The sequence below is a fragment of the Eurytemora carolleeae genome, unplaced genomic scaffold, assembly GCF_000591075.1.
Source record: "Eurytemora carolleeae unplaced genomic scaffold, Eaff_2.0 scaffold34, whole genome shotgun sequence".
NCBI classification, from domain to species: Eukaryota; Metazoa; Arthropoda; class Copepoda; order Calanoida; family Temoridae; genus Eurytemora; species Eurytemora carolleeae.
The window spans coordinates 68104-74737 of NW_019396116.1; positions in this window are offsets into that span (position 1 = coordinate 68104).

A 6634-nucleotide genomic window follows, 5' to 3' on the forward strand; every position below is an offset into this window, starting at 1 on the left:
TCTATAGATTATATACTAGTGTTTACTGTCTATAGTTCTCTAAAGATAATCTAATAGTGTCTACTGTCAATAGTTCTCTATAGACAGGAGTTGTTTTAATCCAGCAGGGTCATAGTGACAGGGCTTGTTCTGATACAGCAGGGACATAAAGGCAGGAGTTGTTCTGATACAGTGGGGTCATAGAGACATGACCTATTTTGATACAGTGCGGTCAAAGAGGCAGGTCTTGTTCTGAGACAGCAGAGTCATAGAGGCAGGACTTGTTCTGATACAGCAGAGTCATAGAGACAGGACTAGTTCTGATTCAGAAGGGACATAGAGATAGGAGTTGTTCTGATACAGCAGAGTCATAGAGACAGAACTTGATATAGCAGGGTCATAGAGACGGGGCTTGTTATAGCAAGGTTATAGAGACAGGACTTGTTATTGCAAGGTCATGGAGACAGGACTTGTTATAGCAAGGTTATAGAGTCAGGACTTATTTGCAAGGTCATAGAGACAGGACTTGTTATAGCTAGGATTCTTGAGACAAGACTTGTTAAAGATGGGTTATAGAGACAGGACTTGTTATAATAAGGTCATAGAGACAGGACTTGTTATTGCAAGGTCATAGAGACAGGACTTGTAATAGCAGGTTCATAGAGACAGGATTTGTTATAGCAAGGTCATAGAGACAGGACTTGTTATAGCAAGGTCATAGAGACATGACTTGTTATAACAAGGTCATAGAGACAGGACTTGTTATAGCAAGGTTATAGAGACAGGACTTATTTGCAAGGTCATAGAGACAGGACTTGTTATAGCTAGGTTTCTTGAGACAAGACTTATTAAAGATGGGTTATAGAGACAAGACTTGTTATAGCAAGGTCATGGAGACAGGACTTGTTATAGCAGGTTCATAGAGGCAGGACTTGTTATAGCAAGGTCATAGAAACAGGACTTGTTATAGCAGGGTCATAGAGACGGTTATTCATAGAACAGTAAATAGACCATGGGAGAGACTAAATATATTATATATTGTTCAAATTTGAATAGAGACTTATTAAAATTTCAAGTTACCAAAAATGTTTTAGCTTTAAAAGGAATTAATTCTCAAGACTCCATGCATTGATTCTTTAGCAAGAAATCCGCAAGTAGTGCCTTCAGTCGGTTTGTTCTTGGGTCGATTTTTGCGTATTTCTTCTCTCATGGTCAAGATTTGGCACATATTCTTCAGTATGTCACATTTTCACCATGACAGAAGAAAACGACTCAAAAACAAACGTGTTGAAACCAACTAGGTTATAGAAGATAAAGTGATAATGTTTGCCAATACTTAACTAATTGTACAGGCTAAGTATTCCACTTTCAAAGGTTAGATCTGTATGTTATAGTACTCAAGGGTGATTTCTGAAAATATATAAATGGAGAATTTATTTCCATTTAACTATTAAAATCCACTACACCATTATCGTGTACAGGATTCCATTTTCACAGGAAGACAAACTATTACAGTCTTTTTATAAACGGTTCTGAGAAAACGACAGTAAATTCAAGATACAAAACCTCCCCATACACTTATACTCCAAAAGCGTACTGCATTTTTCATGTTTGTACTGCATATACGGCCTTAATCTCTTAATATCCTTTATCAGTAAACTGTCATAATTGTACACTCGACCTAATATACACAGAGAGGTATAGCTAAGATCCAGCCCCCCTGGTTGAAAGGAATGTTTTTCCATTTTTTAGGATAAAGATATTGCCAAGTTTAATAGAAGGAAACTCTAACAAATTACTGTCAATAGTTCTCTATAGATTATCTAGTAGTGTCTTCGGTCTGTAGTTCTCTATAGATTATATACTAGTGTTTACTGTCTATAGTTCTCTAAAGATAATCTAATAGTGTCTACTGTCAATAGTTCTCTATAGATTATCTACTAGTATCTACTGTCTATAGTTCTCTATAGATTATCTACTAGTGTCTACTGTCTATAGTAGATTATCTACTATAAGTGTCTACTGCCTATAGTTATCTATGAATTATCTACTAGTGTCTACTGTCTATAGTTCTCTATAGAATATCTACTAGTGTCTACTGTCTATATTTCTCTCTGAAATATCTACTAGTGTCTACTGTCTATAGTTCTCTTATAGATTATCTACTAGTGTCTACTGTCTATAGTTATCTTATAGATTATCTACTAGTGTCTACTGTCTATAGTTCTCTTTAGAATATCTACTAGTGTCTACTAACTATAGTTATCTATGGATTATCTACTAGTGTCTACTTTCTATAGTTCTCTATAGATTATCTACTAGTGTCTACTGTCTATAGTTCTCTTTAGAATATCTACTAGTGTCTACTGTCTATAGTTCTCTAGGGATTATCTACTAGTGTCTACTGTCTATAGTTCTCTATAGATTATCTACTAGTGTCTACTGTCTATAGTTCTCTGTAGATTATCTACTAGTGTCTACTGTCTATAGTTATCTTTAGATTATCTACTAGTGTCTACTTTCTATAGTTCTCTATAGATTATCTACTAGTGTCTACTGTCTATAGTTCTCTTTAGATTATCTACTAGTGTCTACTGTCTGTAGTTCTCTATAGATTATCTACTAGTGTCTACTGTCTACAGTTCTCTATATATTATCTACTAGTGTCTACTGTTTAAAGTTCTCTGTAGAATATCTACTAGTGTCTACTGTCTATAGTTATCTATGAATTATCTACTAGTGTCTACTGTCCATAGTTCTCTATAGAATATCTACTAGTGTCTACTGTCTATATTTCTCTCTGAAATATCTACTAGTATCTACTGTCTATAGTTCTCTATAGATTATCTACTAGTGTTTACTGTCTATAGTTCTCTATGGATTATCTACTAGTGTCTACTGTCTACAGTTATCTATGAATTATCTACTAGTGTCTACTGTCTATAGTTCTCTGTAGAATATCTACTAGTGTCTACTGTCTATAGTTCTCTATAGATTATCTACTAGTGTCTACAGTCTGTAGTTCACTATAGATTATGTGTTTACTGTCTATAGTTCTCTATGGATTATCTACTAGTGTCTACTGTCTATAGTTCTCTATGAATTATCTACTATTGTCTACTGTCTATAGTTCTATGTGAAATGATTCATTTCTTGTAATTTTTCTCCTCCGGCCTTGTTTTGTGACGTCAGAAAACTAAAATCTTTCTATTTTATGAAAACAGGAGGGGCAATTCACTATATGAACAATGGGTGCTGTCAATTCTGGTGGTGTACTATACTGTCTAATATTTACATCGTTTTGTCCCTTTTTTTCTACCTATCCGATTGTCTATATTTAGCCATCGGTACATATACTCACCTACCTGTCTTTTTATCTGTCGGTCTACGTATCTACCGGTGTACCTGTTCTTTTACATGCCTGTCTACTTGTTGATTAGTCTACCTGTCTACCTGGTTACCTTTCTACCTATTTACCTGTCTACCGATCTACCTTGTTACCTTTCTACCTTTCCTGTCTGTCTGTCTGTCTGATTTCCTGTCTAACTGTCTACATTCCTACCTGTCTAATTGTGTACCTGATTACTTATCTTCCTATATCGATTTATCTACCTGATTTTCTGTCTGCCAGTGGAACTGACTACCTATCTGCCTGTCTATACCTATCTATCTAGTTAGCTGTCTACTTATCTATCAAATAACCTATCTTCCTGTCTACTTGGTTACCTACCTACAGGGTGTCCCATTAAACATAGGATTTAGATTCCGAGTTCTATATCGTCTTTGTTCCAGGTGGCATTATTTTGTGAACACAATTAAAGTAGATGAAAAAATGCATCAACTTTCAAGACAGTGTCGACTTTAAAATGTCACAACGCCTTGGTCTTAGATTTTACCGCTTTGACTCACTTTTGTCTTTTTGTAGCCCTAAACATGCATACTTTAGAACTATTGTTTTTAGCTTTAGTTGTTAAGTAGAAAATTGGCAAAATTCTTATCGATTTTTTCAACCTTTAAATCACAGGGAAGAACAAAGACTACCAGTCTTGGGATTTAAAACTTGTGGTCTATAGTTTTGCACCTTCTAAATTCAATGAAATATTAAGCATTTTTTCCATATTCCAATTTCATAATTAACAGCAAAATTGGTCAACTGTTTAATTTCTCCGCCAATCTTAATGATACAAAAGAAGAAAGACCACATTTTTAAAACCTCTTAAAAAGAACATAATGTTTATAAACTTTTTATTATTAACTGACTTTAAGATATAAAACACGATTTTTAAGTCGTCTCTTAAGTCCCCTGTTTATTATGACACCCTGTCCCTGTCTACACCCCTGCAAGGATTGTCTTGAATTGACCGGGCAGTGTAGCTGCTTCTTAGCTGCTGGTTAGTGTAATATTTCCTTCATTAGCACGCGGTGTTCTCTGTCATTCACACAAGGATTTTTAGGATTCTTGGAAAGGCTAAAACGACATTCAAATTGCTTTTAAAAAATTACGAAATTGGAACATAAAATTTAAACTATGGATCAACACTCACTGCTTTAGAAATAATTTTGGTAACCTTTTTAAATTTTTTTTCAAATGGCATAAATTTTAAACAGAATTTAAGTTTCCTATGCTTTCTTGTGAAATCCTGTGATTGTTCTAATTTAATTATAATCAAAATATACTCTAAATAATTCATTTTGTAAAACAGAATTGAAGATTTTTTTACCCTTTAATAAAAGTCTATCGTTTTTTAATAATTAAATTTAATACCATAAAAGTTTTACCTTAATCAAACATTTTAGCTAATTAGAAGCATCATTACAATATGAAACAATAATTAATAAAAAATTGAAGCTACAAAGCGAAAATGAAACACCAAAGAACTTTAAAGGGAGTGTTCGCGAAAAATGAAAAACCAAAGAACTTTATGGTATTACATTACAACTCAGGCACATTCCAGGCATCGGACAAACTTTTAGACCGAAAATGATAGGTCGGAAAATCGGTACGGTACGCTAAATCGGTACGGTACGCTAAATGTTAAAATGAATCATCTCCTTCTGAGGCCGAATTTAAAGAACTAGGCTTTTAAGGCGCTTCGCACCCAACTTCTATTTCAGTTGTGAACATTTTTGTTTGAGGCAAATTTTGAAATTTTGATAATCTGCAAACCTTCACTGGGAACATGTTAAGACCCACACAAAATTTGGGTCCGATCGGTTCAGCCGTTTTGACGTTTATTGGATACAAACAAACAGACAAACAGATAAGCAAAGTAAATATAAAGATTTAAACCGCCAAAAACCAATTCCAATTGAGCGCCAGCTCAAATATCGAAGCACTGAATACAATTTTGAGTAGAACAAACCATGTTTAAGCCGTGTCTCAAATTTAAGACGCAACTGAAGTTCTTTAAATGGTGAGATGAATTTGATTAATTTGATAATTACCCTGAAGCTTCTGATAAAATGGGTATTGAGTATTGTTTGATTCATGCCGAAAAAAATGCATTGAAGAAAACAGCATATATATATAATATATAATTAGCTAAAAGTTGTAATATTCGACTCAGATTTAATTCCAAACTAATCATTCTATACTCTACCCTTTCTCCGGAGTTGAATGTTGCATCTTTCAGAATTTGTATGGACGCTGCGTTCTTCGGTGTGAGTCGTTTTTAACAATTTTCTCCTTATAGACGCAACAGAGATTAGTAGCGATCAAGCCTATACCCCCTTTCATTTTTCGCGAACACTCCCTTTAAGAACACATTGATTTTGCACAAAGACTAATTAAAACCCAGTTCTCAAATTTTCTGCAGACGTATTAAATTATAAATTTAAATAAATTAATAATGATAAATTAAATAATATTTGCACATTGGAATTACTAAAAAGTTGAAAGGTAAATTAAAGAATAAACGAATAATGAAATTGTCAACTGAAAAGTCAAATAACAGATTAAATGAGTAAATAGCCAAACAACAAGAAAGGATTAATAATGAAGAGATGAAATACTCTTTTTTTACTTCTAGAATTATAGGGGGCATATTGTTAAATGACCCCCCCCTCATTCTGGAAGTGAATTAATTGAAAACAAACTTTAAGCTAAAGATAAAAATTAACACCACATTTTACCAAAGCTGTATCGGCTGTAAAGATTTCAAAATCATTTCGTTAAGAAAATTTGGTGGATTTGATAGTTCATCATGATTCATGTGTTGATCAATAACTTATGACAATGTTTTTATTTTTATGTTTTGTTTTTCTTATTTTTCTGTTCCTAAATCTAATCTATACTTCTTCTTCCTTTATTCTTCTCTTTTTTATTTAGTTTTTTTCCTTTTTCATTTATACTTAATTCACACTTTTTATTTCTATTTTGTTCTTCTTTTACTTTTATTTACATTTTTCTTTTATTTTTCATTTAATCTTTTCTTTTTGTCATTCAACTTGATTTCACCTTCTCTTTTTTCCCTGATTTTCTTTAATTGTCACCCCATCTTTATCCTTATTTTACTTTTTAAATGTTTTTTTTTTTCTTATTTCTTATATTATTATCTCCTCAATTATACTTTTGTCTTTTCTAGACTCTTTATTTAGAATTTCATTGTCAAGATTCTAAATTTTCGTAAAAAAATTGACAAAATTCTCATCAATT